This window comes from Salvia hispanica, chromosome 2, assembly GCF_029641045.1.
Source record: "Salvia hispanica isolate PSC_SH4W2 chromosome 2, Shi_PSC_v1, whole genome shotgun sequence".
NCBI classification, from domain to species: domain Eukaryota; kingdom Viridiplantae; phylum Streptophyta; class Magnoliopsida; order Lamiales; family Lamiaceae; genus Salvia; species Salvia hispanica.
This window is the reverse complement of record NC_142693.1, coordinates 59,660,573-59,673,272: the sequence shown is the minus strand read 5'-3', so window position 1 is coordinate 59,673,272 and position 12,700 is coordinate 59,660,573. Positions and strand designations below refer to the sequence as shown.

The following is a 12,700-nucleotide window of genomic DNA, read 5'->3' as shown; positions in this document are numbered from 1 at the left end:
AATATTTTGGTGGACAGCAAGGCGACAAGAGCCAAATTCAGTGTCATAATTGCGGCAAATATGGGCACGTGAAAGCAGATTGTTGGTCGAAGGAAAAACAAGCAAATGCGTCCAAGAAGAGGCGAATGATAACAAGTTATTCATGGTGGTTGTAGACGCCGTGGATGTGCCGAATGATGTGTGGTTCGTGGATAGTGGTTGCTCGAATCACATGTGTTCCAACAAGGAGATGTTCAAAGAGCTCGATGAATCTCGCAAGATTCAAGTCAGGCTAGGTGATGACAAATCTATTCAAGTTGAGGGGAAAGGTACTGTTGCAGTAAAGGATGGCCATGGTAACACCAAACTCATTTATGATGTCTATTTTATTCCACACTTGGCACGTAATTTATTGAGTGTTGGGCAATTGATATCTACTAGATATATGGTGGTGTTTGATGATCGTTTATGTGTCATCAAAGAAAAAAAATCTGGGCAAAACACTGCAAAGGTTTGCATGATGGAGAATAGAATGTTTCCGCTGCGAATATCAAATGTGGAGAAATACGCTCTTGTTTCTAGCACGCAAGAGGCGTCGAGGCTGTGGCATTTACGATATGGGCATCTCAACACCAATGGATTAAAGCTTCTACGGGAGAAAGGTATGGTTCATGGGCTGCCTAAAATTGATGATTTTGATTTATGTGAAGGATGTATCTATGGGAAACAGAGGAGGAAATCATTTCCTAGTGGTGTATCGTGGAGAGCTTCTAATTGTCTTGAGCTCATTCATGCTGATTTGTGCGGGCCTATAAATACGGAGTCTATTGGTGGAAGTCGGTATTTCTTTCTAATTACCGATGATTATAGTTGCATGAGTTGGGTTTATTTTATGAAAAATAAATCCGAAGCCTTTGAGAACTTCAAGAATTTCAAGGCTATGGTGGAGAAGCAAAGTGAGAAGAGCATCAAGGTTCTTCGTACAGATAGGGATGGTGAGTTTTGCTCTAATGAATTTAATCATTTTTGCGAGACTAATGGAATACGCAAAGAGTTGACAGCACCATATACGCCGGAGCAGAATGGTGTGGCGGAGAGGAAAAATCGCACCGTTGTAGAGATGGCGAGAAGCATGTTAAAAGCAAAGCATCTCCCCAACTCCTTGTGGGCAGAAGCTGTTGCTACTGCCGTATTCTTGCTGAATTTATCTCCTACAAAAGCTGTTCAAAATCGCACACCATATGAAGCTTGGGGAGGTACGAAGCCGACGGTGAGCCATCTAAAGGTTTTTGGATGCGTAGCTTATGCTTTGGTGAGCTCTCAACATCGTCGAAAGCTTGACGAGAAATCTGAAAAGTGTATCTTCATTGGGTACTCTTCTCAATCTAAAGCATACAAGCTATATAAACATCCTAGTGGAAAAGTTATTATCAGCAGAGACGTTTTTCATGAAGATGCTGGCTGGGATTGGGAGAGCAAGCAAGATGATCCATATACTCTCTTCCCGCTGGACACGAGTGATGCGGATTCTGGTGTGAATTCGCCGCACAGCAGCCCTCCGAATTCACCACAAAACAGCCCCTTAAACTCACCAAATATTACTCCTCCAAATACGCCTCATACCAGCCCTATAAATCCTCCAAACTTAAATACACCACCTTCATTAAGTAGTTGTTCATCTCTCGAAACACCCCCTCCACGAGGCTATAGGTCTCTAACTGAACTTTATGAGAGATGTACTTTTGCTCTTATGGTTGCGGATCCAAATCGGTTCCATGATGCTGCTGGAGAAGAGAAGTGGCAGAATGCAATGAATGAGGAGATTGCAGCAATTGAAAAGAATGGAACTTGGATGCTGGAAGACTTGCCGGAAAATAAGAGTGTAATTGGCTTGAAGTGGGTGTTCAAGACGAAGTATAATGCAGATGGGAGTGTGCAGAAACACAAGGCTCGTTTGGTTGTCAAGGGCTATGCGCAGCAGTAGGGCATCGACTATGAGGAAACGTTCTCTCCGGTTGCTCGCTTTGAAACCGTGAGAATGTTCTTGGCTTTGGCTGCACATCTTAAGTGGCCTATCTATCAACTTGATGTCAAGTCTGCGTTTCTGAACGGAGACTTGGAGGAGGAAGTCTATGTCGTGCAGCCGGAAGGATTCGTTGTTGAAGGCATGGAGGATAAGGTCTACAGGTTGAAGAAAGCTTTATATGGCTTGAAGCAGGCTCCGAGCATGGTACAGCAAGCTGGATTCGTTTTTCCAGCAAGATGGATTTGAACGAAGTGCTAATGAGCCTACGTTGTATGCAAAGAAGGGAAGTAACGGTAGCTTGCTCCTTGTTTGTGTATATGTTGATGATATAATATATATGGGATCTTCTGACTCTCTCGTTACTGAGTTCAAAGAGAGTATGATGAATATGTTTGAGATGACAGATTTGGGTTTGCTTAATTATTTTCTTGGATTGGAAATTAAGCAAGGAGAAGATGGAGTGTTCGTTTTCCAGAAAAAGTATGCCGAGGATCTTCTCAAACGCTTCAACATGACGAATTGCAGAGCTGCAGTTACTCCCATGAATATGAATGAAAAGTTGCAGCTCAAAGATGGTACGGAGGAAGCTGATGCAGTAAGCTTTCGAAGTCTAGTTGGAGGTTTGATTTATTTAACGCATACGAGGCCCGATATTGCCTTCGCCGTTGGTATGGTTTCCAGATTTATGCACAATCCAACACGTCAACATTTTGGAGCTGCAAAAAGGATTCTTCGCTACATAGCTGGAACTCAAAATTTTGGTATATGGTACTCAAATGTTGCTGATTTTGAGTTGGTTGGGCTCACGGACAGTGATTGGGCAGGTTCGGTGGATGATAGGCGAAGTACTTCAGGCTTCGTGTTCAATCTTGGGTCTGGAGCTGTGACATGGAGTTCGAAGAAGCAAGGAGTAACAGCGCTTTCGACTGCAGAAGCAGAGTATGTGGCTGCTACTTCTTCAGCTTGTCAAGGAGTGTGGTTGAGAAGGTTATTGGCTGATTTCGAGCACGAGCAGAAGGAGGCTACTGGAATTTTTTGTGATAATCGATCAGCTGTTGCGATTGCAAAGAATCCAGTTATGCACGGGAGAACGAAGCACATCGATATTAAGTTTCACTTCATAAGAGATTTGATTAATGAAGGGGTCATCTCTTTGAAGTTTTGCAGCAGCCTTGAGAACTTGGCGGATATTTTCACCAAGTCGTTGTCTTCGGAGAAGCACGTCAAGTTCAGAAATATGCTCGGAGTGTGCAATTATGAATCAAGGGGGAGTGTTGAATGAAGATTGCTCACTCATAATTGACAGCTCAAGCTTATCGTGACTTAGTCTTTATTAGTTTTCAGCATTCCTATTTCTTAGCTAGTATTGTTTAGATAGTGTTCCTGATTGTTAGCTATTTTTAGTTAAGATATTTTGCATGTTGTGTTCTTAGAGGGCTTATAAATAGCACCTCATTTTAGTGGAATAATGAAGTCACTTTGAGTCATCTTCTGATATACGTTCAGCATACAAATATTTTCCTTCTTTTGTGTTCTTCACTTTCTAGTTCCAACAAGAAGCAGCTGCATTGTCCTCCAACATTCAACTTATATTATACAGCATGCTTCCTGACCCTCGTATGAATTTAGTCAATTATTAATACCAGAATTATTAATTTTCGTGAAAATGTTTGATATCTTAGTATGAATTGGTTACTAGTTACTACCAACAAGTATGTATAGTAAACAAATTCAAATCAATTTAGGGTTATGAATTGGTTACTAGTTACTACCAACAAGTATGTATAGTAAACAAATTCAAATCAATTTAGGGTTAATTCTATCTGATTACAAGACAGAATATAATTTATTTTTACATTCAGACATCATATAATACCTACAATAAATGTCTTCATAAGTTCATACTATGACCTATTTTGCAACTAAGTTATATAACCAAGTTATATAACTAAGTTAAACTAATTACTAAACACACTATAAACTCAGTGAAACTGTACCAATGATGCCAAGAAAAGGAGAAGAATAAATGAAAGTGAAAATGTCTGACCCGGGATTGAACCGGAGCTCCACCAAGTTATCAACAGTAGTTTGAATGAAAGTTATAAAACCAAAATGAAAAATGTCTGAGCCCGGGTTCGAACCGGGGACCTCTAGTGTGTGAGACTAGCGTGATAACCGACTACACCACCCAGACCTTATAATTCCCTTTTTTCACTCTTCTCTTTAACTAATTCATCATAGAAATAATTGAACAATTTCATTTTTAGTAAGACAAAAAATCATCTCGTACTAGAGAAAAGAGGAAGCCACTCTTCCAACTAATAGAAATGAGTCAAAAACAGATTGAAGGGCGAGAACAAACAAGAAATGTATATAAATGAGGAAACAGATAAGGAATTTCTGCTTGAAAAGAATTTATATTACTCTATGACTCAATTACATTACACAATAAAAAGCAAAAACATATTCAAGGACTTGATGCGTGAAAGTGAGGAAACAAGTTAACTAAAAAAAGGCTTAATTAATACTCCCTCCGTCCAACAATAGGAGTCCCATTTCTTATTGGTGCGGGTTTTAAGAAATGTTAAGAAAAGTGAGTGGAAGAAAGTTAGTGGAATAGGGGTCCCACTTGTATATATTAGTTTTAAATGATATGTGAGTGGAATGGGTTGGTGGAATGTGGGGCCTCTTTACCATTTATAGTAATTATGAACCGGGACTCCTATTTGTGGACGGACCAAAATGGAAAAACGGGACTCCTATTCGTGGACGGAGGGAGTATTTCTTAAAGGGATTAAGTCAAACAAGTCTCTATTTATACTAAGGACCCTAGGGTGGTTCGACTCTCTTGTGCGATCCGGGAAAGAACCACATAGAAAACCCAGAAAGGGACTTATAATTACGTCCGACTCTCTATCCTATTACATTAATGACGTGACATAAACTTAAAATACTAACAACAGACACAAGTCTTGATAGCGCTCGGGATCTGAGATTTCGGCTGTTCATGGCTTCTAATTGAACTGATTCTTGATAATGTAGAGAAACAAACGGAATCCATCATCCACGCGATGCCCCCATCCGACAACGGAATCCCCCAGCTGCAACCCGTTTGCGCGCACGAGCTTCCCCCATTCATGTTTCAACACTAAGGCACCTGAGCCAGCCCACCTCTTCAACTTCAATATGTATTCAACACCATTTGGATCTGTTGTCACCGCCCTCAGATTATCTCCTCCCCCATTCACTTCCACCCTTCCCCTCTCTTCTTCCGTCAAAGCTGCCATCAATCGCAAACTAGTCCTTTTGGTGATGAGCAACCGATTGTGATTCCGCGCAACATCTGTAGAAGTAAGCTCCTTCTCGGACATGAAAACTAGATCGTTTCCCTCTGCTGGATCAGGAGCTTCTTCTTCCTCCTCCTCCTCCTCTTGATTAGGGTTTTGTATAGGTGCTTGATCATCTTGATTAGGGTTTTGAATAAGAGCTTGATCATCTTGATTAGGGTTTTGTATAAGAGCTTGATCATCTTGATTAGGTTTTTGTATAACAGTGTGACTCTCTTAATCATCAATGGAGATGTAAACTCCAAATAACTTGAACATTCTAGGTGGAACTGCTTCTTCTGGATTAGGGCTTCCCGTCGCCAACTTCCCGTCACCAATCAGCCTCAACAATTTAGGTTTCTTGGGAATAAATAAATCATCATCATCTTCTTCTTGATTAAAACTTACCTTTCTTTTCCCCAAAATGGCGTCGTCGGTGGTAACAGATGAGAGTGGATGGACATGGACGGTTTCTTCTCCTTCTTTTCCATCATCAGACAGCTTCAACAGTTTAGATTTCTTGGGAATAAATGAATCATTACCTTCTTCCTGAAAGAGCGCTGATATTGGTGGAACTGCATCTTCATCATCCCCATCATCTGATGGTGGCACGGCGTCTTCTCCTTCTTCTCCATCATCACACAGTTGACGTTTCTTGGGAATAAATGAATCATCATGATCATCATCTTCTTCTTGATTAGGGCTAAACTTTCTTTTTCTTGAAGCCACGTCGTTGGTCGTAATCGTATCTTGATAATCATCTGGTTTAGCCCGGAGATAGAATCCAAATAGCTTGATTGATTTCATTCTGCTTCAGCTATAGATATTTAGAATACAGTAGGAATATTTTGATTGTAATCAGTTGAATGTGTTGATGAATCGAAAGTTGATGTCATTTTATAGGGTAGGGTATTAACTTAGGAAATAATAAGTGGAGATAAGAAAAGATAATGCCAGCTATTTAACGAGATTATAATTTATTAATACATTCTATTTTGTTTCATCTTTTATACTTTTTTTTAACGAACTATTGGTAATTTTCTTCCAAATATTTATATGCCATTCATACGTGTACATTATAAAATTACCAAAAAAATTAAATATGGTTAGGATATAGAATATGATCAATTGCTAACTAGTAATTTAAAATTAAGACTAATTTTCAATCATCAAATTAGGAGATCTAATGGTTTATATAATGTATGGAATATATTTAAAATTTAAATAATTATAAAATAAAATTAAAGGTATTAATATTAATTCTCTCTCATTTGCATATGTATAGACGACGTTCGGATGATGAAATTTGATAAATTTCATTTCAGTTTTCGTATATGTTGATAAATAAATTTTTTATCAACAAATACATCAAAAAATTTAAATGCATGTAAAATCTCAATAAAACTGTGTTGATATTTTCGTGTACTTGTGTTGAAATACTCATGTCATTGTGTTCATATAAAAAATACGACAATTATGTTATAATAACAGAATGACGATCTTACTAGTTGAGGATATGAGTTTTAATACGTAAATGATAAAATAAAAAAGGAAAAAAAGTTTCTATAAATGGATATGGAGTATTTTTAGGAGACAGACGAAAAATAAAATTCAGCCTATTTTTATAGGATGGATGGAGTAGATAAATATTAGAGATGATATTTTGCATGTTTATAGAGTTGTAGGTCTTATTAAACAATACATTTAATAATTTATACCCAATTTAAGAATGCTTTTTTTTCCATTCTAAATTGTGGTTAGTTTTCAAAATATTTCAACTCTAAGTAATTGCTCTCTATTTTTGTATCCTTTAAAAGCGCAAATTTTTAGTAGCTAGACATGATTCGACACTAATTAGTTTTATCAATGATATTTTTTGTCAGTTTATATCTCTTTATGAATTTTCAATTAAGTCATGAGACTTTTATTTGACTTATCAAACGAATTTTCACACTCGTTTGTGGTATCAATCATTCCATCCACGACTTATTGCAAATTTAATCATCTCTATCTGTATGAAGTCTTTCGGATTAATTTTTCAAGGAATTGAAAATGAGATAGACTACTCAAAAGATAAACTCACAGAAAATATTATTGATAAATGTTGAATGATTTCGTCAATCACATATGAGAAGCTTTTTATATGGACACAGATTCTAAGATATAAGAAGATCAAACTAATAATAAACAAACTTGAAAAGAAATCCTAATTGCTCGGAGCAAAGAATATCAAAAACAATTAATATTGCGCATTAACTTTCTATTTAATTTTTTCCAATTAATTAACTACAAAAATAAATAAATACCAGAATAACTATGACAATTTTGAAAAACCCTAATTTATAAAAAAATAAAATTAAAACTAATTAATATCAAATCATATCTTCATCAATTTATAATCAAATTCTGTTTTATATATACACTAGAAACTAAAAGGAGTGATCAATTGTTAATTCATTATTTAATTGCTAACTATAACTAATTTGAGGCCATAGGATTTTGAAAAGCGTGTGGTTTCCAAGTGTAATTTTCATTTTTATTAATAAAATAAAAAAAGATTAAAAAAAACTCCAAATTAGGGTTTTGGATGAAAATGACAATATAGTGTTTCGAATATATGAACACAATGCTTTGAGGATGTCAACACAATGCTTTAAGAATGTTAACGTATTGCTTATATTGATATTCTACATGTATTATATTGACATATTTTATATAGTATGTTTAGGGATGTCAATCGAGCTAACCCGTTCGGGTTCGGGCCAATCCACTCGGGTTGTCGGGCTATTCGGGTGCGGGCTATTCGGGTTATGAATTTTTCGGGTAATAAATTTTCGACCCTGACCCTAGCCCGCCGGGTTTCGGGCTAACCCATCGGGCTATTCGGGCCTAAAAACTTTCAAAAATAATCTTTTGTAATCAAATTTTCCTCAAAAAAATAATTTTAATTTTTAGATATTTTTTCTTCTTAGTGTTAGAACCATATAAAATCTTCAATTTTTTCATAGTTTTCCTCAATAATAGTTGGAAAGAAGCATTTCATCTCGATCAACTACAATCTAAGCAAAGATAGAAAAATTAAATCAATTAATTTCAATTAAAGCTTGTGTTCGTGTTATTATTTTGGCATTGTTTCATAATTATTTCTTTATGAAAATTAAAAATCATATCTTACATGAATCATTATTAAAATGATAACTATATTGAGATTTTGATGTGTTAATTCTTAATTTTGTATTGATTTGCTTTGTTGGTAGTAAGACTGTAACAGTCCGCCTTCCTAGGGTACAATAAATACGACGACTGCTACCAAAACGGACTTAAAGAATTTAACATAGGCTAGGGTTTTATTTAAAGAGTTTTGACCAAAGTATTTAAAGAAACTATCAAAGCAATAAATCAACGGTTTAACCTAGAAGCTTTAATAAGTAAAAGAAAGGTACCATAAATTACGATCAAATATCTCAAGAGTTTAACATAATTTTCAAGAAAACCACAAGAAGTCTAAAGCTTCCAAACCGAAAGGAATAAGTGCAAAGTATCCAAAACAATACTAAAGTGTATCAAAAATTCAGCGGAAACGACCAAGAGAAAGTGCAGCTATGTATGAAGACACAACTACACTCGAAGTTCAAAACACCCATCTTAATTAATTAATATGCTCAACACCCGCCACCGCTCGTCGTCGTTCAACCTGCACATAAGGAAAACATATGCAGGGCTGAGTATTTTGAAATACTCAGTGAACTCGTTGCCAAAACATTTTATTAGTTATGCCACCCTTACCATAGTGAACTCGAGTTTTAAGCAGTTATAAGAGAATATCACGAGTATCACAAAATTATTTTCCATAGACTGGCCAGTCAAACAACTCCCCAATTTCCTCATCAATTTCCACAATCATAACATTTCCATGGTGCGACGAAAGTGTGGCCACACTTTTCGCCCACGAGACCGGCCGACTAGCAAGGTCGGCTCCCGATCCCACCGTGTACACAACCTGGTAGGGTTTGCGGTCCGTACTCAGACCCGAATTCGTTTATACATATCCATAGCCACTGTAGCCTAATGGAGCGTACTCACAAACTAGGCATCAGACACACAATATCATCAAAAACAATCACAGGCATGGCATAACGTTTCAAACCACACTTATCTCTCCACATTCATAAATTTGCAACATAAAAGAGAGTTTAAGAATAAAGCCCACCTCGACTGCTTAGATTTTCAAGTATGTTCTTTCCCTTGTTATCCTGCTTTGCAACCGAGGTTTCACCTTTTAATCACATAGACACATATCGCAAATCAAATTCAAAATCAACTCCTAAAACATGCATGTCTCAACGCTTTCCCTTTTCCCATCGATTTATCTTAACATCATCAATCAAGGTCATGTTCATCACATAAGTTCCATTCGCATCTCAACTCTAGCTCTAACATCAATGTATGTCACACATGAGTATTTTGCCAACATTCACACGACACACACACACGCAACACACACACATACACGCCACACACACACATACATATTTTCCATATCCCCTTTATCCCACTTTCACTCAAACAAGATGCATGAGGGTTCAAGAATACCGATTAATCGATTAGAAAGAAGAGGAATCGAGTAGAAATAAGAAGATTAATATGAGAATACCTTTTTGAGAAAAACGAACTGTAGAAACGAAGTAAAGACTTGGTTCTTCAAAAATCTTGAGGCTCAAACTCTATTTCTTCTCAAAGGATGGAGGATTATTGGAGAAAAGTAGAAGAAAATTGAGAGAGTGAGAAGAGAGGGAGGGGGCGTGTACTTTGGGTGGGGGGCGAAAATTTGATGGCTAGGGTTAGGAGTTTCTCTTATTTATAGGGTTCAATAAAATCTTTAGGTAATTAAATAGAATATTTGGGAAGATTTGATTCTCCACAATTAAATAAAATATTATGGAGTAGGGAAGAAGAAATTAACAAAAATAAGCTCTAGGCTCAAACATGAGATTTTTGAAAAGTATGGCTTTTAATTATGGCTTTTAATTAGCCAAGATTTCGTTTTGGTATATTTTACGGAGTAGAATAAAATATCACGGAACAAGATAAAAAAATATAAAAGTCTCCCCCATTGGCCAAGAAATAGGCGTGTAGTATAGGGATTAAAATAAGGGATGGATTTTGATTATTAACTAAAATAGAATATGGCAAGATTTTCTTGAAGTATGGTAAGATTTGCTAGAATATTGAATTTTAGGTATGGAAGGAAATCAATAAGGGATCAATTAAGCAAGTAAAATAATGTTTCCTTCCCAACATAGGTGATTTTCGAAAATCACCTAGAAATAAGGGTGTGTCGATTTTCTCTCATTAAAATAAGCAATAATTGGGTTTTGGATTTAATATGGATAAATATCCCAAGAATTAAATTAAATCCGAAAAAATAGAATTCCCTCTCCAAAGAGTGAAGGGGTTCAAAAATCTCAACAAATTAGGTGGCTAATATTTATGGAAATTTTCCCTAATATTCTCACTCATCCTTAAACAAATAATTCACCTCATAATTTAATTAATCACATGCCACATCATATAATCAACAAGTTTGACTTTTCAAACTTCCAACGCACCCCTAAACTCGACTCGGTCAAAGAAACTCATGCAATAAATTCATTCAACAATTTATTCTCGTCTCCCACGTCATCAATAAAAATTAAGAAATTTTACGGCTCTAGAATTAGGGTTCGAAAAAGTGGGGTGTTACATTCTACCACTCTTAAAAGAAATTTCATCCTGAAATTTGGTACCTTAATGGGAAGAGTTCTGGGTACAGTTCCATCATCTTATCCTCGTTCACTGCCGCTGAGGTTGATCCTGGTTCACTATCGGTCCCGTTGGTGGCGCCCTCGGCTGCTGACGGAATTCTTGATTGTTTTGCCTCACCCCAGTTCCTACGTTCTTACTCGGACACTCCTTGGAGAAGTGACCGTTTCCCCCACAGTTGAAACACCGAGTCGGGTTCGGCAATCTACAGTCCCCAAAATGGTACTTGGCGCATACATCGCATTGGGGTGGCCTGGCCCGGGGGTCGCTCCTCGGATTGAACGAAGTCTGCCCTCCTCCGTACGGCGGTCGGTCCTGGGTGGGGCGGTATCGCTTGTTGTCGTAGTGGGTCCTACTTTCCTCCCATCTCCTCTTATCATGGTTAGGGCGTGGCGGGGGTAGTGCCAGCGTAGTGTTCCCCGCGCTCCTCTCCTTTGGCATCGCTGCCTCAACATCCAGTGCGAGGGCCATCGCCTCGGTGTACGTAAGTCTCCCACGGACAGCCAATGCCATCTTAATCTCATGTCTTAGGCCCTCACGAAACTTATCGGCCAGCTTCTCGTCACTATCCGTCTGTTCCAGCGCATAGCGAGTCATGTTACAGAGCGCGCGGTCGTATTCGGTCACGGACAGGCGTCCTTGAGTGAGGTTGTGAAACTCGGATGCCTTTGCCTTGCGGTAGCTCTTGGGTATGTACTTGTCATATACCTCGGTCTTGAAGTCCTCCCACGTCATTCCGTCCACACGATCATGGGGCATGGTCTTCAGCTTGGTATCCCACCAAAAGTCGGCGGACCCGGTCAGTTGATGCGTCACGCAAATCATCTTCTCCTCGTCGTTGCACACCAAAGTCTTGAAGATGCGTTCCAAAGCACGTACCCAAGTTTCAGCCTTCGCTGGTTCACCCATTCCGTCGAAGGTAGGAGGCTTTTGGTCTAAGAACAGCTTTACGACTTCCCTATCTACTCGTGGAGGTGGTGGTGGCGGTTGCGTCACGCTTTCTTCTTCCGAAGCCTGGGATGTGGGTTCCTCGTGCCTTACGTTGCGTCTAGGCGGCATTCTGATTCATTTTCACTCGAGTCGCTAGCGTACTTATTCAAACCCAAAAAAAATAGTGATGTGGTATATTTGAAAGAAAAGTTTAACTCCTTCTACAAGTAGGGTCCAGGGAAAGACCACACAATAGCAGTCGTAGGGAAAACAGTTGCGCAAGAGAAAGCATAATAAAGTTGCACCACAAGATGGAAAACACTTGGAAGGAAATAGAATGAACAAGTATATTCACGCAATAAGGATAGAAAAGAGTGAAGACGGCTCATTGCAAGATAATAAAATAAAAAGGTGCGAATTCCCCATAGAATCTCAAAATGTGGTCTCAAAGGGGTCTTAGTGCAACGAACGAAAAGGAGTAACGAAAATGCGAAAGTAAAATGGTAAGGTAGATAAAAGCTTTAGAAATCTCAAATTCCATACCAGACTGCCCGATCAAAATTTGCAAAATTTTCAGACAGCAGTTATTGATCAAACATGACAAGGCCTAAAACAATCAATCGCGTCAGAATTTAGA

At 38.0% G+C, this 12,700-nt stretch overlaps 1 non-coding gene across 1 annotated transcript; it reads right to left on the bottom strand.

The window, feature by feature from the left end:
* Positions 1-4,125: 4,125 nt before the first annotated feature.
* On the bottom strand, positions 4,126-4,199 carry TRNAV-CAC (transfer RNA valine (anticodon CAC)). The gene has a single exon. It is a non-coding gene; the product is annotated as a tRNA-Val (tRNA).
* Between the last annotated feature and the right edge of the window lie 8,501 nt (positions 4,200-12,700).